Raw genomic sequence first — 25,794 nt, 5'->3', positions numbered from 1 at the left:
TTTAGGGGCTACTGAAGTGGGTGGCACAATCAGTGCTGTAGGCCCACTAGTAGCATTTAATCTACAGGCCCTGGGCACATATAGTGCCCTCTATTAGGGACTTATAAGTAAATTAAATAGCCCAATTGGGTATGATCCAATGTCACCATGTTTTCAGGAGAGAGCATATGCACTTTAGCAATGGTTAGCAGTGGTAAAGTGCGCAGAGTCCTAAAGCCTGCAAAAATGAGGTCAGAAAAAGAGGAGGAGGGAGGCAAAAAGTCTGGGGAGGACCCTGCAGAAAGGCCATTTCCAACATATCCCCCTTCCAGCCTAAAGCCAGGGTAGACTAATCAACACTCTGATGGACTTCCCTGCTTAAGGAGATAGAACATGGACAATGGCCCACTACTGCAGGGGCACTTGCCAGTTCTACGCCTTTCTGACTCAGTGAGGCTCATCTGTCTATACTCTCTGGGGCCACTGAACTGACCCATGGGAAACCCTTCTCATCACCTAAGGACCCCATCTGTGAAGCTCCTAACTTTAATTTGCTCACAGATGCATTCCGGTATGCAGAGAGTACCACCATGGCCAACAAAGTGATGTGGCCCGTTCCATTCCTTGGGTCTGATGTCTGTCCCCCACCCAGGGAAAACTCTGTCCACAAGGGCAGAAACCAACAGATGCTACTGACAGCTGTCAGTGTCAAGAGCCAGGCCCCAGACCATCCACTGCTAAGTGGAGACCCTGAGGGGGGGCGTTGGATGAGCTTCTCCTCCGGCTGGGGGATGGTAGGGAGCACCCAAGGGGCTCCTGAAGCATCCCAGAATGGGGGGCAGTAGCCCCAGGGGTCTTGCATCCCTTATCACCAGTTCGGGGGTGGGTCCCTGATACTGGTCACTCAGCCCAGGGTCTGTAACCTGAGGCTGAACAGAGGACAAGGGTGAGTCCTTCCTCATCTTGTCTCCACATCTGGGCTCACATACCCTCCTCTGGGAGTGGTACTGCCAGACATCTGAACTGTCAGGGCACCCCTATAGGTCAACCCTCTCAGTTCTCCTGACACTAGGGGTAACTCATTCCCCAGAATGCAGTCAATGGGCAGCTGGTGACTAACTATGACCCACCTCTGGTTCACCTCCCCATCCCACTATATGGACACCAGGGCCATGGGGCAGAAGAAATCCTCCCCAATGGCTGGAGTCACTCTACACACCTGTCAGGTGTACTGCTCTGGTGACACTAGTCTCTAGTCTAGATGAAATAAGCAAATGTAGAGACATCACTGAAAGTGATATCCAGTGTCGCAGGAAGCGCTGTGTGCAGAGGAGGAGGGGCAGGAGCCCTTTAAATACTGTTTGCGCTCCCGCCGTCGCGGGAAGCGCTGTGTGCAGAGGAGGAGGGGCAGGAGCCCTTTAAATACTGTTTGTGCTCCCGCCGCGCGGGACGCGCGCGGGCGGCGCCCGGGCAAAGCCCGGGCCAAGGGCGAGCCCGTCCTTGCTCGTCATTGCCAGGAAGAGGCAGGGCCATCCCCCTGACATCCATCCAAAGACGTCAGGACCAGACAGCCCAAATGTACATGGCTACCTAAAGGTACTGTGCCAGTGATTATTCTCTAAAACAAAGAGGGTCTCCAGGAAGCGCGTTTATGGTGCCGTTGCTAAGGAGTACTGACTTCTAAATTGAAGGACGCGCCCCCCCTCACGTAAGGACTGACACAGGCAAATTACACGCAAGGCGTAAGTCAGGCCTACCACTCCACAAATGCAGGGGACTCGGTGTGGTAAAAGGCTGTGACTGGACACTTGAACCAAGTAGGGCATGAGTATAATTTGGTTCTATCTTTTCCCCAGGCAGGGGATCTGAGTCTGATTTATCCGTTAAAAGAAATTTGCGGTGCCCTATCTTGGATAAAAGGGACTAGCCTGTCAAAATGGGAAAACGTAAGGGAGACAACGGGGGAAGGGAACCCACTCAGGAGGCCCCCCCACCTAGGCTAATAACAAGTTACCTAACGTCTGTAATGGGTGCCATTGAGACAGAGATAGGGAGGGTAGAAGCTACTTTAGAGTCGTCTCTTGAGAAAGCAGGAAAGACTGGGAGGGGGGACGGAATCCACCGGCACCACCGCTGCTGAGTAAGACTAAGAAAAGAAACCCTTGTGTAACAACAGAAATTGACTTAATTGATTTAATTACTCCTACAACCCCAGAGAGTCCACCCTAAAAAAAAAACAGGCCAATAATTACCCCCCTACGGCAGTAACCCCCATATACCAAGTGGGATCTCCTGTAGATAGGGAAGGCTTTGGAGAGTCCTTATCAGGAACTAAGAAGACCAAGAGCAAATGTCCTTCTAAAACCCCAAAAATAAAACGACCTATAGGGAAACAACCAAAAGACTGTAAAAATTCTGATCCAATTAAAACTTGTTTTTTGCAAATTGAAGAACAACTCAGAGACATTAAAAAGTTATGCTCATCTAAGCCACTCTTTGAAGTCTTCCCCACTTCAAAGGCACATCTGGGTATAAAAACAAGGCCTCTGCCCTACCAACTCAGACACTTCCTGGCGAAGAAACCTGAACCATGTTCTGGAGAGAGTGGCCATTCTCGAGCAGAAGGTTGAATCTATAACGAACATAAAACCTAAACCACCGAAGGCGGAATCTCAGAACATTCATTCCATTCCTGAATGCTTGCCAGCTCCACCTACTTATCAGCATCTGAACTCTAGAATATCTCCTGCCCAGAACCCAACCCAAAAACCCCTGAACGTAGAGGCTTTACAGGATTCTACAAACCTACAGTCTCAGTGGGGCACAAACAAACGGGAAGGCTGGCTGGGCCAGAAGACTATAAGTACCCAGGTAGCCTGTCCAACTATACCACTGGCATGTGCCCCCTATGTTTTAATCTTGGAAAATGCCCCTATATTGGAAAGCACCCTCCCCAAGTCCCATATGTCACTGCTGAATAAGGTGACTCACTGGATAGGAAAACACACGGGAGGGTGGGTTGATTTCCACAGGGACATTCTAACTGTAAGAAGGGTACCTTGGGTTGGCCCATCTCCTAAAACATCACCTGGGGACTATATTATAATAAACTTTAGGACCCCCTGGACTGTCAATGCATTGTATCACCACCTCTCAACTATGAGATCATCTGTAGGGCCTATAAGAGTCCAACGTTTGACTAAGTTTATTCCTACTTTACCAAACCCATGTTATTCTGAGTCAACCTACTCTGGGAATCAGAATCCCAGCAACCTTGGTCTCTCTAACCCCTCTGACACTGCTCTGACATTATCTAATAGGTATGAGACCCTGACCTCACTAGAGCAGCTAGATTGACTATCACTAACTGAGCCATCCATGCAAGGCCCTCTGGAGACAAACGTTCCCCCACAGTCCCCCTTAGAATCTAAAGAAGTCCCTGATATACGTGATATACAGGGTATGACACCCCTAGGGATTATTTCATGGAATGTTGCAGGTCTAAAATCAAAAATTGGAAACCCTGATTGGATAGATTTAGTGATGGGAAACCTCATTATTTGTTGTCAGGAGACCTGGGTCACAGAATCACCACATATTAATGGCTATACCACATACTATGTTCCTGCAACCAAGGCCCTTGCAGGTAGAGCTAAGGGCGGTCTGGCCATCTTCTTATCTGTGGAGGCTGGAGGGATGGAAGTACGTGTTGTAGGCATATCGCCTTTTTTTCTGGCCCTATCTCTGAAACTAGAAGAACCATTCGATATACTACTGATCAACTACTATAACAACACCTTTGATAACTCGGACATTAGCGTGGTCAGTAGTTTGGAGACCTTAATACATAAGGTAACAGTATCCAGTAAAAAGGACATAAGAATAGTCTGGGTGGGTGATTTTAATGCCCACCTCTGCGAGCCAGAGTTCCTTGACTGCTGTGGTCTCCTGGACGAGAATGACAATCCTATTCAACACTTCAAACATTCCCCGTACGGGAACGCTCTTAATTCTTTGATAACAGTAAACTCTCTTTCCTTTCCCACACCCGCTACTAGAGGGATACCAACATTTGTAAGAGGGGACACTCACACCACTATTGACTATATTATTTACTCTAGAGAATTGTCCCCTATTACAGGACAACTCAGGTTTACCCCGACCTGTTTTAGTGATCACAATCCCTTGTCCATTGTGATTAATTTAGACCTGACAAATAATTCAAGAAGAGGGAAGCGGCACCCTGCTATGAAGCTCTCATTCCAAAATGGCTTACAATTAAATGGGGGAAGATAAACAGTAATAATTTTTTTAGAGACTTATTTTTGAATAAATGGCCAGACGTTATGACATCCCTGGATGAAAATAAGCCCCCACAGGACATTATTCGTGCATTCTCCTCTCTGACAAAATATATGGCGGAGAAACTACAGTCTCAACGAGCTAATAAAGCCCACGGCCCAAGATGGTTTAACCACGCATGTATCACATCCCTAAGCAAGCTAAAAAAAACAGTAAATGCATCCCCCAAAGATCTACAAGCAATTAAGATTGCCAGGAAAAACTATAAAGAAGTTCTTGCCAAAAGGAAAGTTGAACTAAGTGAATCTGCGTGGGAGGAATTGATGGCTGCAAGCAAAACCAAAGATACAACTGCATTCTGGCGTGTGGTTAACTCTCCACTATTGAGCGATAAATATGAGACGCCCATGGACACTGTCATCCCAGCCAAGACCTGGGTGGACTATTTAAAAAAAACTTTCGCCATAGAGACAAACACCCAATCAGAAATGCTAAATTGCCTAAAACCTGCAGGAAATGATCAGCTAAGTCTGGCTTTTAGTAATATCATAAGCGTGGATGACGTTAAACAAGCAATTCAAGATAGTCCTTCTGAGAAAGCCCCGGGTCCAGACAGAATTCCTGCTGACTTATATAAAGCACTCCCAGACTTCTGGGGTCCACTGCTAACCAATGTCATGAGATCGGCCGTGGTGGGCCCTCTCGTAGACTCTTGGAAAGAAGCAATCATCGTCCCGATTTTCAAGAAGGGAGATAGGGCAGACCCCCTGTGCTATCGCCCAATCTCTTTGCTGGACAGTTCAGTCAAAAGTTTAGGCCGAGTAATTTTAAATAAGCTAGAAGAATGGGCAACTGATACTCACTCCCTCTCAGAAATACAATTTGGCTTTCGCCCAGGGGTGGGCACAGTCGAACAAACTCTTAATTTGACACTTATAGTCCAGAAATATACCAAAGCCAAAAGGGGGTTTATACACTTAGCATTTATGGATCTCTCCTGTGCTTTCGATACAGTCAGCAGGGAGAAATTGTGGAAGGTAATGCTAGGTATGGGCGTGGATAAAGACATAGTTATATTACTTAGTAAACTTCATGCCTGCACAGAGGCTCGGGTCCGTTACTCCCGGGAGGGAGCCCTGACAGAGAAATTCCCCTCTCAAAAAGGGGTCAGGCAGGGATGTGTTCTTGCCCCTTTCCTCTTTCTCCTATATATAAATGGGCTGGAGAAATTCCTTTGCGAATTAGGGAAAGACTCCGCAGTTATTAATAACTCTCCAATTCCTGTACTTTTATATGCAGATGATGCAGTATTAATCTCAAGGACAGCAAATGGCCTCCAGATTTTATTGAATGCTTTTAATACCTTTATTAGGAACCTTGGTCTTAAAATTAACAGAACTAAGTCATTTGTTATGAAGTGTGGTCCTAAACTAGCAAAAACGAAAAAATTTACTTTAAATGGGCATGAGATACTTAAGGTCCCACATTTTACGTATCTGGGGGTCCCTATTGATGTTGATTTTAACTGGAAGTTTTTAGTTAATATACGCTCAATACAATTCCAAAAAACCATTGAAGCTGTTTTTAGGTTTGCAAGAAGTCTTCGGCATAAACCTGTTAAGGAAATGATGACTGTCTTCACTTTTAAATGCCTCTCTGTCGCGACATTTGGAGCTGGGGTCTGGGGGCTTACAGAATGTACAGGGCTCCAGATTATAGAAAATAAATTTCTAAGAAGACTACTATCAGTCCCCCAATCTACACCAGTAAAGTTCTGTCATAAAGAAGTAGGTTTAAGATACATATCTAGCTATATAAAACTTCAACCTCTTATATTGTGGGTAAAAATCTGGACTAAGCCTGAAGCGCTTCTATGTAGAAAGGTGATACAGGACTGTCTCCTTCTGTCACGATCTCTAGATATACCCTGGCTTAGATATGTTTATCTCTCTCTCCTATCATTAGGACTAGGAGATTTTTTCCTTAAACCAGATACTTTAACAAGACAGGACATTAAGAAGGTTAAAGACATATTCTGGCAGAAAAATCAGGACATGGACCCAGGCTCTAGTTCAATGAAACTATGGACAAGCTATGAGACACAACAACTTCAACCAAAGCTGTATCTGACCATCACTAATCATGAACGACAAAGGTTTTTACTCACAAGACTACGTTTAAACACTTTACATTATCTGGTAGCATTCCCAGTTACTGGAACCTGGTTTAAGAACCACCCTCCTTGTTGCTGTAATGGAAAGACGTCTCAAAGTACATTACATTTTATGCTTTTTTGCACTTTATATACTGCTCCAAGAAAAAGATTTTTATGTCCGCTATTTCAGTCTAACAATATTAGAACTAGCCAACTTGCTTACTCCCACTTACATGATTTGGGAAATATGGACATAATCCAGGCTGTGCTAAATGTTATGCATGCTGCTATTGGTGTTCGGAAAATGTATTAACAATGCTTTTAGAAATTTTTATGACTGTAAAATCTGTATGTTATTTATTTATTTTATGTCTTTTATGGTCTTTTTGCACCGAATAAAGTAAGCTATGATGATGATGATGATGATATCCAGTGTCTAAGAGTTGAAATGTTACTGTAAAAGCAATAAAAAGTGTCTTAAGTTATCCTAGAAAAAACAAGTGTCTCTTGCAGGGCAAAGTACCTGGTTTGTGTTGAAAAATCCTCGCAAGGGACCACAGAGGAGGAGATGCGTGGAAAATTGTGAGTCTGCGCCGGTTTCGCCCCTTCGTACACAGACTTTCATCGTTATTTTCCACAAGGGGATGACGTTGCGTCGATTTCCAGCATGCAGACTTGGATCCTCTTCGGGTTACAGGTTTTTCAGACGCTCCAGGGACGATGGGTGGAACCCTAGGCTTGCGGAGCGAAGTCACAGGGGCAGTGTCGATTCCGGTAGGCGATGGGTGGGATTTTCTTCCGCACAGGAGGTGCTGCGTCAATTCCTCTCAGGAAGTCAGGCATCGTTGTTCTGAGTCGGCTTGCGTTGATCCAGTGGGGCTGTGCGTTGAATTTCCAGTCAAGTCACTGGCACTGCATCGAACTTCTGTCGCGAATTCAGGCTGCGTTGTTCCGGACTTGGTGTGCGGTAAAGTTTTCACCACAAGCGGGCTGTGCATCGTTCTTGGCAGGTGGTGCATCGAATTTTCGCCGCACAGGGATTTCTGATCCAGGAGAGAAGTCTTTTTGGTCGTGACACTTCAGGGAGCAGGAGGCAAGCTCTAACCAAGCCCTTGGAGAACACTTCTGCAGCAAGGCAAGAGAGCAGCAAGACAGCAGGTCAACAGCAAGGCAGCCGTCCTCTTCAGAAAGCAGTCAGGTGAGTCCTTTAGGCAGCCAGGCAGTTCTTCTTGTCACGGGGCAGGTTCTGGTTGAGGTTTCTTCTCCAGGACTTGTCTGAGTTTGTAGGGCAGAGGCCCTGTTTTTATACCCAGATGTGCCTTTGAAGTGGGGGAGACTTCAAAGAGTGGCTTAGAAGTGCACCAGGTCCGCTTTCAGGTCAATCCTGTCTGCCAGGGTCCCAGTAGGTGGTGTGGCAGTCCTTTGTGTGAGAGCAGGTCCTCCACCCTCTCACCCCAGTAAGACCCATTCAAAATGAAGATGTATGCAAGTGAGGCTGAGTATCCTGTGTTTGGGGTGTGTCTGAGTGAATGCACAAGGAGCTGTCAACTAAACCCAGCCAGACGTGGATTGTAAGGCACAGAAAGATTTAAGTGCAGAGAAATGCTCACTTTCTAAAAGTGGCATTTCTAAAATAGTAATATTTAACCCATCTTTACCGGTCAGCAGGATTTTATATCACCATTCTGGCCATACTAAATATGACCTTCCAACTCCTTTCAGATCAGCAGCTACCACTCAAACAATGTGTGAGGGCAGCCCTAATGTTAGACTATGAAGGGAGCAGGCCTCACAGCAGTGTAAAAACGTCTGTCCCCAACCCAGGGAAAACTCTGTCTACAAGGACAGAAACCAACAGATGCTACAGATAGCTGTCAGTGTCAAGAGCCAGGCCCCAGACCATCCACTGCTAAGTGGAGTCCCTCAGGGGGGCCGTTGGATGAGGTTCTCTTACAGCTGGGGGGCTGGTAGGGAGCTCCCAAGGGGCTCCTGAAGCATCCCTGAATGGAGGGGCAGTAGCCCCAGGGGCCTTGCACCCCTACTCACCAGTTCAGGGGTGGGTCCCTGATACTGGCCACTCAGCCCAGGTTCTGTACCCGGAGACTGAACAGAGGACAAGGGTGAGTCCTTCCTCACCTTGCCTCCACATCTGGGCTCACATACCCTCCTCTGGGGAGTGGTACTGCCAGACATCTGAACTGTCAGGGCACCCCTAGTGGTCAACCCTCTCAGTTCTCCTGACACTAGGGGTAACTCATTCCACAGAATGCAGTCAATGGGCAGCTGGGGACTAACTATGACCCGCCTCTGGGTCACCTCCCCACCCCACTATAGGGACATAAGGGCCATGGGGCAGAAGAAACCCTCCCAATGGCTGGAGTCACTCTACACACCTGTCAGGTGTACTGCTCTGGTGACAGTAGTCTCTAGTCTAGATGAAATAAGCAAATGTAGAGATATCACTAAAAGTGATATCCAGTGTCTAAGAGTTGAAATGTTACTGTAAAAGCAATAAAAAGTGTCTTTAGTTCTCCTAGAAAAAGCAAGTGTCTCTTGCAGGGCAAAGTACCTGGTTTGTGTTGAAAAATCCTCGCAAGGGATCACAGAGGAGGAGATGCGTAGAAAATTGTGAGTGTGCGCCGGTTTCGCCCCTTCGTACAGCGACTTGCATAGTTATTTTCCACGTGGGGACGACGTTGTGTCGATTTCCGGCATGCGGACTTGGATCCTCTTCGGGTTGCAGGGTTTTCAGACGCTCCGGGGACGATGTGTGGAACCCTGGGCTTGCGAAGCGAAGTCACAGGGGCTGTGTCGATTCCGGTAGGCGATGGGTGGAATTTTCTTCCGCACAGCAGGCGCTGAATCAATTCCTCTCAGGAAGTCAGGCGTCGTTGTTCTGAGTCGGCTTGCATTGATCCAGTAGGGCTGTGCGTTGAAGTTCCAGTCGAGTCACTGGCACTGCATCGAAGTTCTGTCGCAAATTCAGGCTGCATCGTTCCGGACTCAGTGTGCGGTGAATTTTTCACCACAAGCGGGCTGTGCATTGTTCTTGGCAGGTGGTGCATCGAATTTTCGCAGCACAGGGATTTCAGCTGCAGGAGAGAAGTCTTTTTGGTCGTGACACTTCAGGGAACAGGAGGCAACCTCTAACCAAGCTCTTGGAGAACACTTCTGCAGCAAGGCAAGAGAGCAGCAAGACAGCAGGGCAACAGCAAGGCAGCCGTCCTCTTCAGAAAGCAGTCAAGTGAGTCCTTTAGGCAGCCAGGCAGTTCTTCTTGTCACGGTGCAGGTTCTGGTTGAGGTTTCTTCTCCAGGAAGTGTCTGAGTTGGTAGGGCAGAGGCTCTGTTTTTATACCCAGATGTGCCTTTCAAGGGGGGAGACTTCAAAGAGTGGCTTAGAAGTGCACCAGGTCCCCTTTCAGGTCAATCCTGTCTGCCAGGGTCCCAGTAGGGGGTGTGGCAGTCCTTTGTGTGGGAGCAGGCGCTTCACCCTCTCAGCCCAGTAAGACCCATTCAAAATGAAGATGTATGCAAGTGAGGCTGAGTATCCTGTGTTTGGGGTGTGTCTGAGTGAATGCACAAGGAGCTGTCAACTAAACCCAGCCAGACGTGGATTGTAAGGCACAGAAAGATTTAAGTGCAGAGAAATGCTCACTTTCTAAAAGTGGCATTTCTAAAATAGTAATATTAAACCCATCTTCACTGGTCAGCAGGATTTTATATCACCATTCTGGCCATACTAAATATGACCTTCTGACTCCTTTCAGATCAGCAGCTACCACTCAAACAATGTATGAGGGCAGCCGTAATGTTAGCCTATGAAGGAAGCAGGCCTCACAGCAGTGCAAAAACGTCTATCCCCAACCTAGGGAAAACTCTGTCCACAAGGACAGAAACCAACAGATGCTACAGATAGCTGTCAGTGTCAAGAGCCAGGCCCCAGACCATCCACTGCTAAGTGGATTCCCTGAAGGGGGGCCGTTGGATGAGGTTCTCTTACAGCTGGGGGGCTGGTAGGGAGCTCCCAAGGGGCTCCTGAAGCATCCCTGAATGGAGGGGCAGTAGCCCCAGGGGCCTTGCACCCCTACTCACCAGTTCAGGGGTGGGTCCCTGATACTGGCCACTCAGCCCAGGTTCTGTACCCGGAGACTGAACAGAGGACAAGGGTGAGTCCTTCCTCACCTTGCCTCCACATCTGGGCTCACATACCCTCCTCTGGGGAGTGGTACTGCCAGACATCTGAACTGTCAGGGCATCCCTAGGGGTCAACCCTCTCAGTTCTCCTGATACTAGGGGAACTCATTCCCCAGAATGCAGTGAATGGGCAGCTGGGGACTAACTATGACCCGCCTCTGGGTCACCTCCCCACCCCACTATAGGGACACCAGGGCCATGGGGCAGAAGAAATCCTCCCCAATGGCTGGAGTCACTCTACACACCTGTCAGGTGTACTGCTCTGGTGACACTAGTCTCTAGTCTAGATGAAATAAGCAAATGTAGAGATATCACTAAAAGTTATATCCAGTGTCTAAGAGTTGAAATGTTACTGTAAAAGCAATAAAAAGTGTCTTCAGTTCTCCTAGAAAAAACAAGTGTCTCTTGCAGGGAAAAGTACTTGGTTTGTGTTGAAAAATCCTCGCAAGGGACCACAGAGGAGGAGATGCGTGGAAAATTGTGAGTGTGCACCAGTTTCGCCCCTTCGTACACCGACTTGTATCCTTATTTTCCACGTGGGGATGACGTTGCGTCGATATCCGGCATGCGGAATTGGATCCTCTTCGGGTTGCAGGGTTTTCAGACTCTCCGGGGACAATGTGTGTGTGAGAAAACAGGGCTGATTGCAGAGGCCCCCTAACTTTTTTGCCCCCATTTTACACTTTTTGCTGGTGTTTTCCTGACTCTGATGGTGCCCTGGGTACTGCTAACCAGTCCCAAGGCCTGTGCTCTGTGTAAAATGGATATGCAAATTAGGCTAATTATAATTGGCTAAGTTAACCTACCTATATGTCCCTAGTATATGGTAGGGCATGTAGGTTTTGGGACCACAGCATAGGTGGTGCACCCAAAGGTGCACTGCTGAGGTGCCCAGTGTCATTTTAAAGGCAGGCCTGCCTTGCTGGCTGCTTTTAAATTAAAGTTATATGCAAATTCGACTTTGGAATTAAAAGTAGTTCCAAAGTCTTAAACTACCTTATTTTTACATATAAGTCACCCCTAAGGTGTGCCCTATGTGCCCCTAGGGCTGGGTGCCATGTAACTATAAGCAGGGACTTTATAAAAATAGTTTTATAAGCCCTGGTGAGGTAAAAACAGCCAAATTCGTTTTTCCCTCATTGTAGTAAATGGCCTTCATAGGCTAGAATGGGGAGACTTTGTTTTAAATTTTAAAGTCTCCTTAAAAGATGCATACCAAGAATTTGGTATCAAATTAATTGTTGTAATAAATCCCACAACTTCCAGTTGTTGGATTTAATATAACTTGTTCAGGTAAAGAGTTTTAGACTTTACCTAAAAAGTTGCCAATTTCAGCCCTGCATTGTTTTTGCTGCTGTGCTCTGATTGGCCAGCCTCTAGCAGCTTAGCCAAGCTGCCTTGATGAGGTGTGAAGTGGCCTGGCTTCACACAAAGGAATGTGCCTGTGGGAGAGAATCTCCCCTCAGCAGATGGTGAGGCAGGAAGGGGGAGGGCTGCCAAACTGGTCTTCAAAGGCAGAGAAGGACATTTGGAGCAACCAGCAACACCCCCACATCCTGCAACCCCAGACAACTAGGTGCCCCCTTGATTAGATTAGGAGAGGGCAGGAGAGGGGTGTGTTTATGATTTTTAGCCACACCAGTGGGTGGGCTCAGCCAGATGTAACCTCCAAAAATCAGATTCAGCCATGTTGGATTTTTAGAGAATGTTGCCCTCTGGGATGGATTTTTGCCACACTTCCCAGGAAGTGGTCATCGCAGGGGGAAGGACCCTGCACCTGATTGGAGAACCAGGACCCCTCTGCTTTTCACCCAGGAGCAAGGATAAAACTGGCAGACCTGCACCCACAGATCAGATCCCCATCAGATTCCAACAAGGAAGAACTAAAGGAGAAGAAGGACTGCCCTGCTGGACCCCTGGCCTGCACCTGGAACCTGCACTCAGAAGGACTGCACCAGCTGCACACTTGGGCTTCACCACAAGAAGGACTTTGCCTGACTTCAACTGGTTCAAGGAGGGACTCCCTGTTTGCTACAGGTGAAAAATTGCTAACCAGAGTCCCCTGCACCAACTCCTGAAGAAAGCGACCAGCTGACCACTGCCCAGTGGCCAAAAAGGAGTTTGCTCCAGGTGCATTCTGGGAGTTGTAGTCTGCACCCCCCAAGGACCATCTCGGAACTTCTGGACCCTTGGGGTGAGCTGTGGACCCCAAAAGAACCTTAAAAGGACATCTGGGTGAAGCCCCAGAAGTTTGGAGAAGTTTGGAGAATTTTTGTAAAAAAGCTCCATAGAGGGACCGACCCGCCGTGGCAACTCTAGCCGGCTTGCCTCAACCGTGACCCGGCCTGATTTGCTGGTTCGTCCTGGTAAAGAAAAATCTCCGAAAAAGAGACTAAGTCCGAAGGTAAAAAGTTGACCGGGACCTCCCAGCCATCGTATCCGAGAAGGGCTCCATGGACGGCGGATCAAGATCCAGGTTTACCCCGGTCGAAGGATTTTCACCTCGAAAAAACGACTAAGTCCGAAGGTAAAAATCTCCACCGAGGATTCCAGCATCGCGTATCCGGAGAAGGGCTCCAGGAGGTCAGATAGGACTGGCAGGTTCGTCCCGCTGAAGAAAATCTTCAAAATAAAGACTAAGTGTGAAGGTAAACTTTTAACCGAGGCCTCCCGCGACCTGTAGCCGAGCAGGGCTCCATCGCGGTCGGCCTGAAACGTTGACTTTGCCCCGGTCGAGGTGCAACCAGATGACCCGATTGGCGCTTTTTGATTCTAAGCGCTAGAAAAATAATAATTCTTTAAAAATTCATATTTCCGGTTCCCTTTATCCGATTTTATTCGTTTTTGTGTCATTTTAAAGATAAAAATATAAACTATTTTTATAAATTGGTTTTGGATTTTTAAACTGTTTCCTGTGTTTTATTTAATTACTGTTTTGTGATATTTGAATGCTTTACACACTCTCTCCTAAGTTAAGCCTTGACGCTCGTTGCCAAGCTACCAAGGGTTGAGCTGGGGTTAATTTACTGAGACCTAACTGGACCTAAGTGGAGGTTAGTGGCTTGTTGCTAGGTGTAGGTACCTACCTGCCCTTACCAGCAACCCATTTTCCAACATTTTTGGTGGCAGCGGTGGGATCCTGTACTTGTGTTCAGTATCACGTTACAGTTTTAAGTAAAACAAATTAAAAAATCCTTTAAATTGTCTTAGTGCAAAAAAAATTTTAACAAAAAAATGTTTTTACATTTTTTAATTTGGATTCATTTCTATTATTGAATTTTTGTAATTTTTCTAAATTATTGTTTTCAATTTTTGCAAAAAGTTTTTGTTGACACAAAACTAGGGAACCATGGAGCTTGATCTGGCTAGCCTACCCACACTGACAGTAGTCCAGCTTAGGGGGTTGTGTACTGAAAGAGGGTTGCCTGCAACCACTGACCTCAGGAAGCAAGTCCTGATCAAATCCCTGACAGCATGGGCTGAGGCCCAAGAGGTAGACCCAGGGGAAGCTCCAGAGGAGGGAGAAACAGGGGAGGATGCTAGCTCTAACCACTCAGGGGAGGGAGGGCATCTGAGCCTAAGTGAGGATGAGGAAGACCGGTCCTCAGTACATACAGTCACTAGGGGCAGACCCAAAGCTAGTGGTGGGAAGGGGGTCCCTTCAGGAGGAGAGAACCCATCCATCAGAGAAAGAGAGCTGGAGGCCCAGCTAGCATACATAGCTTTGAAAGCAGACAAGCTGGCCCTAGAAAAGAAAAAGTGGGCAAAGAAAGAGAAAAGAGATGGTGGCAGCGACAGAGAAGTTGAGGTGTCCATGGGTGGGGGAGTTTGCCCCAGATTACCCAAGGGGGTGGTTCCTGCTTATGTAGAGGGGGATGATATAGACAAATGGTTGGAGGCCTTTGAGAGGGCACTCCAAATGAGAAGGGTTAGGCCTCAATACTGGGGTTCCCTTTTGTGGGAGTTGGTCCCCAACTCAGGGAGGGATAGGCTTCTGACCTTAAGGGGGGAGGAGGCAGATTCGTACCCTAGTATGAAGAGGTGCTTAACCAAGAAGTTTGGTCTGACCCCAGAGCAGTATAGAATGAAGTTCAGGAACATCCAGAAGGTCAGACCCAGTCTTGGGTTGACTTTGTAGACACCTCACTTAAGGCACTAGAGGGCTGGATTATTGGTAACAAAGTAAATACTTATGAGGGGTTATACAATCTGATCATGAGAGAGCACATCTTGACCAATTGTACCCAAGAAAGGTTACGCCAGCATCTAGTGGACTCTAAGCAGACCAACCCTATAGAGCTAGGGGAGGCAGCTGATGAGTGGTTGAGAACCAGGGTGGTTGTCAAGTCCCAGGGGGGGTCGGGTCCCCAAAAACCTAAGGAGGGAGGCGATAAGCCCACCACAGAGACTCCCTCTGTACCCCAGAACCCTAAGAAGGAGGAGAGTAAATCCCACTCCCACTCTGACAAGCAGAGACAGGGAGACCCAGGGTTAAAAAAGCTCTTGGACAGTAGGGCTTGCTTTGACTGTCAGCAGACAGGTCACTTCAGAGGAGATGCAGCCTGTCCAAAGAAGGTGGTTAGCACTGGGCTGTCCAGTGTAGCCATGGAGGAGGACTCCTCAGATGATGAAGTCCTCCTAGCATTGAGCTAGGAGACAGGACCAGATGGTAAGCTAGTGATCCCTGAGGGTGGAAGTAGGCACTTCCACCCCATTCAGGTGAATGGGATCCCTACCACTGGCCTGAGAGACACCTGTGCCAGTCACACTATAGTGAGTGACCGGTTAGTGACCCCAGACATGTATGTCCCAGGAGAGACAAGGAAAGTCAGGATAGCCACAGGGGAGGTCACCTCCAAACCTGTAGCCATAGTGCCCCTAGAGAGGGAGGGTATCCTTGACTGGTTTAGGGTGGTAGTCAGTGCTGACCTCCCCCTAGATTGTATCCTGGGCAATGACCTCCCAGAGGTGGGTCTGGTCCCAGATGGGGCGGTCGCCCAGGGCGCCCCCCCAAACCAAAGTCCTGGGGAGTCAGTCCCTACATTTAGGAGACAGGGGTCCCCAAGAAAAGGAAAGAAGAAAAGGAAGGGTAGGCCACTCTTAAAGAGAGTTCCAGGGAGCCAAAGGCCTTTTGCCCCAGTAAGGGGGGAGCCCAGAATTGGCACTGGTGAGGCCTCACCTGACCCCAAGGAGGTCCTGAGTAGTCAGGCAGCTGTCCAGATGCAGGGTGTTGCCCCTGCACTGACAGAAGGGAGAGTGGAAGGAGGGTGTCTGCAACATGAGGTGGTAGCCCCCAACTCCAGACAGCAAGGGAGGTGCCAGGACCCCACAATTGCCCCTAAAGCAGCTCAGCCACCTGTCAGTGGAGAGCTTAGGGTGTGGTTCTGGGTACTGACAGCTGTCAGTAGCCTCTGCTGGGTGCTAGCCTTCCTGGCAGCACTGTACCTGGCCTGGGAGGCAGACCCCAGGGCCAATAGCAAAGTAGGCCCCCTGACCCTATTGGTCATGGTGGGGTTGCTCAAGTGTTGGGTGACCTCTTTGGGTAAGCTAGGTGTTGCCCTAGCAAAGTTAGGAGTAGGGGAGGTGGGCACCTCACTACCCAAGTTGGCAGAGAGAGAGGAGGAAGACCCCCCTAGAGGGAAGTTTCAGTTTGAGATGGGTCCTTTCACTGTTGGGATGGCTTCACTACCCAGAGGGAGTGACCGTGACAGGAGGATGTAAGGCAGAGTAGGCCCTGCAAAGGAACAGCCAGTTTTCTTTACTGTCTTCCTCGTCTAACAAGCCAGGAAGACTCTCCCAGGGTTGGGCTGAGTCTCCTGGGCGTGTGGGCTGGGGGGGGCTTGTGTGAGAAAACAGGGCTGATTGCAGAGGCCCCCTAACTTTTTGCCCCCATTTTCCACTTTTTGCTGGTGTTTTCCTGACTCTGATGGTGCCCTGGGTACTGCTAACCAGTCCCAGGGCCTGTGCTCTGTGTAAAATGGATATGCAAATTAGGCTAATTATAATTGGCTAAGTTAACCTACCTATATGTCCCTAGTATATGGTAGGGCATGTAGGTTTTGTGACCACAGCATAGGTGGTGCACCCATAGGTGCACTGCTGAGGTGCCCAGTGTCATTTTAAAGGCAGGCCTGCCTTGCTGGCTGCTTTTAAATTAAAGTTATATGCAAATTCGACTTTGGAATTAAAAGTAGTTCCAAAGTCTTAAACTACCTTATTTTTACATATAAGTCACCCCTAAGGTGTGCCCTATGTGCCCCTAGGGCTGGGTGCCATGTAACTATAAGCAGGGACTTTATAAAAATAGTTTTATAAGCCCTGGTGAGGTAAAAACAGCCAAATTCGTTTTTCCCTCATTGTAGTAAATGGCCTTCATAGGCTAGAATGGGGAGACTTTGTTTTAAATTTTAAAGTCTCCTTAAAAGATGCATACCAAGAATTTGGTATCAAATTAATTGTTGTAATAAATCCCACAACTTCCAGTTGTTGGATTTAATATAACTTGTTCAGGTAAAGAGTTTTAGACTTTACCTAAAAAGTTGCCAATTTCAGCCCTGCATTGTTTTTGCTGCTGTGCTCTGATTGGCCAGCCTCTAGCAGCTTAGCCAAGCTGCCTTGATGAGGTGTGAAGTGGCCTGGCTTCACACAAAGGAATGTGCCTGTGGGAGAGAATCTCCCCTCAGCAGATGGTGAGGCAGGAAGGGGGAGGGCTGCCAAACTGGTCTTCAAAGGCAGAGAAGGACATTTGGAGGAACCAGCAACACCCCCACATCCTGCAACCCCAGACAACTAGGTGCCCCCTTGATTAGATTATGAGAGGGCAGGAGAGGGGTGTGTTTATGATTTTTAGCCACACCAGTGGGTGGGCTCAGCCAGATGTAACCTCCAAAAATCAGATTCAGCCATGTTGGATTTTTAGAGAATGTTGCCCTCTGGGATGGATTTTTGCCACACTTCCCAGGAAGTGGTCATCGCAGGGGGAAGGACCCTGCACCTGATTGGAGAACCAGGACCCCCCTGCTTTTCACCCAGGAGCAAGGATAAAACTGGCAGACCTGCACCCACAGATCAGATCCCCATCAGATTCCAACAAGGAAGAACTAAAGGAGAAGAAGGACTGCCCTGCTGGACCCCTGGCCTGCACCTGGAACCTGCACTCAGAAGGACTGCACCAGCTGCACACTTGGGCTTCACCACAAGAAGGACTTTGCCTGGCTTCAACTGGTTCAAGGAGGGACTCCCTGTTTGCTACAGGTGAAAAATTGCTAACCAGAGTCCCCTGCACCAACTCCTGAAGAAAGCGACCAGCTGACCACTGCCCAGTGGCCAAAAAGGAGTTTGCGCCAGGTGCATTCTGGGAGTTGTAGTCCGCACCCCCCAAGGACCATCTCAGAACTTCTGGACCCTTGGGGTGAGCTGTGGACCCCAAAAGAACCTTAAAAGGACATCTGGGTGAAGCCCCAGAAGTTTGGAGAATTTTTGTAAAAAAGCTCCATAGAGGGACCGACCCGCCGCGGCAACTCTAGCCGGCTTGCCTCAACCGCGACCCGGCCTGATTTGCTGGTTCGTCCCGGTAAAGAAAAATCTCCGAAAAAGAGACTAAGTCCGAAGGTAAAAAGTTGACCGGGACCTCCCAGCCATCGTATCCGAGAAGGGCTCCATGGACGGCGGATCAAGATCCAGGTTTACCCCGGTCGAAGGATTTTCACCTCGAAAAAACGACTAAGTCCAAAGGTAAAAATCTCCACCGAGGATTCCAGCATCGCGTATCCGGAGAAGGGCTCCAGGAGGTCGGATAGGACTGGCAGGTTCTTCCCGCTGAAGAAAATCTTCAAAATAAAGACTAAGTGTGAAGGTAAACTTTTAACCAAGGCCTCCCGCGACCTGTGGCCGAGCAGGGCTCCATCGCGGTCGGCCTGAAACTTTGACTTTGCCCCGGTCGAGGTGCAACCAGATGACCCGGTTGGCGCTTTTTGTTTCTAAGCGCTAGAAAAATAATAATTCTTTAAAAATTCATATCTCCGGTTCCCTTTATCCGATTTTATTCATTTTTGTGTCATTTTAAAGATAAAAATATAAACTATTTTTATAAATTGGTTTTGGATTTTTAAACTGTTTCCTGTGTTTTATTTAATTACTGTTTTGTGATATTTGAATGCTTTACACACTGTCTCCTAAGTTAAGCCTTGACGCTCGTTGCCAAGCTACCAAGGGTTGAGCTGGGGTTAATTTACTGAGACCTAACTGGACCTAAGTGGAAGTTAGTGGCTTGTTGCTAGGTGTAGGTACCTACCTGCCCTTACCAGCAACCCATTTTCCAACAGTGTGGAACCCTGGGCTTGCTGAGCAAAGTCACAGGGGCTGTGTTGATTCCGGTAGGCGATGGGTGGAATTTTCTTCCGCACAGCAGGCGCTGCGTCAATTCCTCTCAGGAAGTCAGGCGTCATTGTTCTGAGTCGGCTTGCGTTGATCCAGACTACGGAATTCGGGCTACGTTGTTCCGGACTCGGTGTGCAGTGAATTTTTCACCACAAGCGGGCTGTGCGTAGTTCTTGGCAGGTGGTGCATCGAATTTTCGCCACACAGGGATTTCAGCTGCAGGAGAGAAGTCTTTTTGGTCGTATCACTTCAGTGAACAGGAGGCAAGCTCTAACCAAGCCCTTGGAGAACACTTCTGCAGCAAGACAAGAGAGCATCAAGACAGGCGGGCAACAGCAAGGCAGCCGTCCTCTTCAGAAAGCAGTCAGGTGAGTCCTTTAGGCCGCCAGGCAGTTCTTCTTGTCACAGTGCAGGTACTGGTTCAGGTTTCTTCTCCAGGAAGTATCTGAGTTGGTAGGGCCGAGGCCCTGCTTTTATACCCAGATGTGCCTTTGAAGTGGGGGAGACTTCAAAGAGTGGCTTAGAAGTGCACCAGTTCCCCTTTCAGGTCAATCCTGTCTGCCAGGGTCCCAGTAGGTGGTGTGGCAGTCCTTTGTGTGAGAGCAGGCCTTCCACCCTCTCAGCCCAGGAAGACCCATTCAAAATGCAGATGTATGCAAGTGAGGCTGCGTATCCTGTGTTTGGGGTGTGTCTGAGTGAATGCACAAGGAGCTATCAACAAAACCCAGCCAGACGTAGATTGAAGGGCACAGAAAGATTTAAGTGCAGAGAAATGCTCACTTTCTAAAAGTGGCATTTCTAAAATAGTAATATTAAACCCATCTTCACCGGTCAGCAGGATTTTATATCACCATTCTGGCCATACTAAATATGACTTTCCTACTCCTTTCAGATCAGCAGCTACCACTCAAACAATGTATGAGGGCAGTCCTAATGTTAGCCTATGAAGGGAGCAGGCCTTACAGCAGTGTAAAAACGTCTTTTACCCCAACCCTTGGAAAACTCTGTCCACAAGGACAGAAACCAACAGATGCTACTGACAGCTGTCAGTGTCAAGAGCCAGGACCCAGAAAAGCCACTGCTAAGTGGAGACCCTGAGGGGGGCCATTGGATGAGCTTCTCCTCCGGCTGGGGGGCTGGTAGGGAGCTCCCAAGGGGCTCCTGAAGCATCCCAGAATGGGGGGCAGTAGCCCCAGGGGTCTTGCACCCCTTCTCACCAGTTCAGGGGTGGGTCCCTGATACTGGTCACTCAGCCCAGGGTCTGTACCCTGAGGCTGAACAGAGGACAAGGGTGAGTCCTTCCTCACCTTGTCTCCACATCTGGGCTCACATACCCTCCTCTGGGGAGTGGTACTGCCAGACATCTGAACTGTCAGGGCACCCCTATGGGTCAAACCTCTCAGTTCTCCTGACACTAGGGGTAACTCATTCCCCAGAATGCAGTCAATGGGCAGCTGGGGACTAACTATGACCCGCCTCTGGGTCACCTCCCCACCCCACTATAGGGACACCAGGGACGTGGGGCAGAAGAAATCCTCCCCAATGGCTGAAGTCACTCTACACACCTGTCCGGTGTACTGCTCTGGTGACACTAGTCTCTAGTCTAGATGAAATAAACAAATGTAGAGATATCACTGAAAGGGATATCAAGTGTCTCAGAGTTGAAATGTTACTGTAAAAGCAAAAAAAAATGTCTTAAGTTCTCCTAGAAACAACAAGTGTCTCTTGTAGGGCAAAGTACCTGGTTTGCATTGAAAAATCCTCGCAAGAGACCGCAGAGGAGGAGATGCATGGAAAACGGTGAGTGTGCGTCGGTTTCGCCCCTTCGCACACTGACTTTCGTCGTTATTTTCCACGCGGTGATGTCGTTGCGTCGATTTCCATAGTGCGGACTTAGATCCTCTTTGGGTTGCAGGTTTTTCAGACGCCACGGGACGATGCGTGGAATCCTGGCCTTGCGGAGCGAAGTCACAGGGGCTGCGTTGATTCCGGTAGGCGATGGGTGGAATTTTCTTCCACACAGCAGACGCTACGTCAATTCCTCTCAGGAAATCAGGCGTTGTCGTTCTGAGTCGGCTTCCGTCGATCCAGTAGGGTTGTGCATTGAAGTTCCAGTCACGTCGCTGGCACTGCATCGATCTTCTGTCGCGAAGTCGGGCTGCGTCGTTCCGGACTCAGTGTGCTGTGAATTTTTCACCACGAGCAGGCTGTGAGTCATTCTTGGCAGGTGGTGCATCGAAATTTCACCGCACAGGGATTTCAGCCGCAGGAGAGAAGTCTTTTTGGTCATGACACTTCAGGGAACAGGAGGCAAGCTCTATCCAAGCCCTTGGAGAACACTTCTGCAGCAAGGCAAGAGAGCAGCAAGACAGCAGGGCAAAAGCAAGTCAACAGTCCTCTTCAGAAAGCAGTCAGGTGAGTCCTTTAGGCAGCCAGGCAGTTCTTCTTGTCAGGGTGCAGGTTCTAGTTCAGGTTTCTTCTCTAGGAAGTGTTTGAGTTGGTAGGGCAGAGGCCCTGTTTTTACACCCAGATTTCCCTTTGAAGTGGGGGGGGACTTCAAAGAGCGGCTTAGAAGTGCACCAGGTCCCCTTTCAGTTCAATCCTGTCTGCCAGGGTCCCAATAGGGAGTGTGGCAGTCCTTTGTGTGAGAGCAGGCCCTCCACCCTCTCAGCCCAGGAAGAGCCATTCAAAATGCAGATGGATGCAAGTGAGGCTGAGTATCCTGTGTTTGGGGTGTGTCTAAGTGAGTGCACAAGGAGCTGTCAACTAAACCCAGCCAGACGTGGATTGTAAGGCACAGAATGATGTAAGTGCAGAGAAATGCTCACTTTCTAAAAGTGGCTTTTCTAAAATAGTAATATTAAACCCATCTTCACCAGTCAGCAGGATTTTATATCACCATTCTGGCCATACTAAATATGATCTTCCTACTCCTTTCAGGTCAGCAGCTACCACTCAAACAATGTATGAGGGAAGCCCTAATGTTAGCCTATGAAGGAAGCAGGCCTCACAGCAGTGTAAAAAACGAATTTAGGAGTTTTACACTACCAGGACATGTAAACTACATAGGTACATATCCTGCCTTTTGCCTACACAGCACCCTGCCCTATGGGATACCTAGGGCATACCTTAGGGGTGTCTTATATGTAGAAAAAGGGGAGTTTTAGGCTTGGCAAGTACTTTTAAATGCCAAGTTGAATTGGCAGTGAAACTGCACACACAGGCCTTGCAATGGCAGGCCTGAGACAAGGTTAAGGGGCCACTGAAGTGGGTGGCATAATCAGTGCTGCAGGCCGACTAGTAGCATTTAATCTACAGGCCCTGGGCACATATAGTGCCCTCTACTAGGGATTTATAAGTAAATTAAATAGCCCGATTGGGTATGATCCAATGTCACCATGTTTTAAGGAGAGAGCATATGCACTTTAGCACTGGTTAGCAGTGGTAAAGTGCGCAGAGTCCTAAAGCCTGCAAAAATGAGGTCAGAAAAAGAGGAGGAGGGAGGCAAAAAGTCTGGGGATGACCCTGCAGAAAGGGCATTTCCTACATTGGAGAATCTCAGTTAATCTAAGTACTCTAACCTAAACTATTGGGAAAACCTAATTAAGTCCCAGAAATTATAGGAAAGTGTCAGCATCGCAGGAAACTCAGTAGAAGTTCTGAAAGAGAGGTGGTGCATAGCATAAAGCCAAACAAAGGAATAAAGAGTAGAGAGGCCTGAACCCCTCTAAGGGCTATCCGTTTGGGAATCACTAATTGAGAGTCGCAAAACAAAATGTACAACAGTGTTAAGCACACTTTTTGATTTCCAATGGGGTCACAAATGACCTACAACATCAATATATGTGAGGTCGATCGGAATTTGCAACCCCATTGGGAATGACCAGCACTCACAATGATGGTGGCCTGCTGGGGACAGCAGATCACCATGTCTGTGACTGCTTTTCAATAAAGCAGTTTTTTAATTGCAAGCTGTTTTCCTTAAAGGAAAATGGGATGCATTTCAAAAAGAAAAAGAAAAAGTTTTCTTTTCATATATCCAGAGTAGGCAGTTGTCCGTGGGACCACTGCCTGCGCTGAAAAAATATTTTTGCATCACAAAGGAAACCCCTTCATGTTTGCGAATGGCCTGGTGGTAATTTTAAAATGTTTTGAGACCTCATTTTGTTTGCAAAACATTTGTACATACCTTTCATAATCGGTATTAGGGAGGGATGCCTTGGACATGCCCCTTCCTAATACCGAATAGCAAAACCCATATTGGAATTCGGTAACAAGTTACCGGATCACAATTTGGGCTTTGTACATCCCAAAAAGCATTTTCCTAGTCGCAAACGGTTCTGCAAATCGGCCTGTTCGCGACTAGGAAAACGCTTTGTACATGTGGCTCTAAGTCTCAAAGGAATTTGCTCTCATATAACTAGGTGAAAACCAATTAAACCTACAGAGCCTTTGAGAAAGCTATGTCATCAATGGAAGTAGTGTTCTACCTTCCTTGCACAGCTGAAATTGGCAACTGCTCTCAAGTTTCTCATCACACAAATCTAACATAAGGACAGCCCTGAAGACTTCTCTATGTCTGGTACAAAACAGGAGTATTTTCTTCTCAGTTCGTTAGCACTCCCTGTCCTTGCAAAGTATCCCTCCGTACACCACTGTCTTCAATATACACACATGCATTTCATTAACTGTAGACTCACATGGGCACACCTGCAAAGAAAGAATATTGCAGAATGAGCAAAACTCCACGTTGAAGGTTAAACACATGAAACCAAATGTTTCAGGCCTTTGGTTATGCTAACTTGACAAGTCATTGAATGCACATTCGAAATTTATGATTATAAGTGCATCTTGCAATCATAAATGGAAACAAGAATTATAAGCGAAAAAAGATTATACGCAGTTTCGCCATAATACCATATGCAGAGTATATGAACATAAATGTGCATGAGTACATTTCAGCATGTTAAAACCAAACATTAGAACACACATATATATGAATTTTGTAATTCTCTACTATGAATACACCTTCAGAAATACGATTTAGATGCTTCGCCTTACATTAGTAAAGTTAAAGCACACAATATAATCATTGTCGATTACAGTATTATGTCACTCCCATAGCACATGATGGTATGACAACAATTATGCGTTACCCCTATCATAGGCACTCACAGCTCCCTCAAGTAAAATAGGGGAGTGTCATCACCTGTTTTTTCCTCGAAAACAAACTGCTGTGGTAAAGTTGAATTCAAACTACTCAGTGTTCATGGCTATCATTTTCCTTACGGCTAGCCAATCTCTATGGACACATATGAATAAGGTGCATGGTGCCTTGAAAAATGTTGGTGGTTTGGAGGAACTTTGACCTTACCTGTCTGTAAAAGGCCGTGAATTCATACATATCATTGAATCTTGCTAAATTAACACACCAGCTAATATAATGAAAAACAAATGCTAAAATGAACCATTCCACTATTTTGTAGCATAGTGAATCATTCTTGGACAAAATCTCTAAAATCTATATTCTCCATAGTAAGCAGCAAGAATTGCATTTCATAGTGCCACTTTATTCGCTAATCTGTAGACCTTCTGACCTTTCTGCGGATTCTATTGTTTTTTCTGTATCTGGTTTATGGAACTGGACAGCCTAGATTTGTTCTCCCTTCCCCTCCGGCGTCTTTAATAACAGTCATATGAATTCTTCCTTTTTGTAAGTTTTGGGTAAAACCTTAATTCCACTAGAGCAATTTGATGAAATTCATAATTTTGCAATTTCAAGAAACTGCAAAAATCTGATTAGCATTTTCATTTATACCTCTAATTCGTATTCATATTTTTTTAATAAAAGGTCAATCTTCATGTGTTTTTTCATCAAATAAGTGAAAAAAACTTCACAAAGAAGGTTTACTCATTTCGCTGACAAAGATTGGCTTACTCAAGTTGCTGTTTTTTTGATCCATAACACCTATCCAAACTATTCTTTTACTCCAGAACATTGTGGAAGAGGGGTCACATAGATTTGCACAACGCATGTCACCCGTTTCGTGTAACAAACAAGTTTGAATTAGCTTCACCGCACAGATCTCTGAGCAATCTGTGAATCACAGTTTGGAATCCTTCAGGGCCTTATAGTTGTTCACCCCTAAAATGCGTACTATTGAGCTATTTGAGCACATGTTTTTTATCTGTATAGGAACAGTTCAATTATGTTTTATATAAATGACAAAATCACATTATTAAGGTGAGATTTAAGCAGATATTTCTAAAGCAAATCCAAAGTATTATTTCCATACCGGGACATGAGCTTGGTATCAAACTTTCCCTTTTTCTGATCCAAATGTGCAGAAAGCGATATCCAATGTATACACGCACACCTCTGCCTTCCATCCACATTGCTCCATTGCAACCCTCAACCCTCCCTCATCTTCACCTCTAGTTTTCTGGCGACCCCTCTCCCTGTTTGGGAAACCTCCATTGTGGCTGTTCTTTCCTGGGACTTGCAGAAATATTTTCTTTGGTTAATAATGGTCCCAGCAAGTTGATTTTACTGTCTGGATAGAGCTATCTGTTGGCCAGAAGTTGGCATGCTTCTTTCAAGAGCTCTCTCTGAGTACCCTGTAGAAAGTGTCTGATATGATAGCGCTACATTCCTCCAGTTCTAGGGTCAATATAGGAAGAACCTGATCACAAAGAAAATGCTGTTTTAATGAAATGGTGTATGTTAGAAATTGGGTCTCTGGTTGGCAGAGGTATTCACCCTGTCCAAGTAGGGACCACAAGCC

The sequence above is a fragment of the Pleurodeles waltl genome, chromosome 4_2 (assembly GCF_031143425.1).
Source record: "Pleurodeles waltl isolate 20211129_DDA chromosome 4_2, aPleWal1.hap1.20221129, whole genome shotgun sequence".
NCBI lineage: Eukaryota > Metazoa > Chordata > Amphibia > Caudata > Salamandridae > Pleurodeles > Pleurodeles waltl.
The sequence above is the reverse complement of the archived record's forward strand: the minus strand, read 5'-3'. Positions refer to the sequence as shown.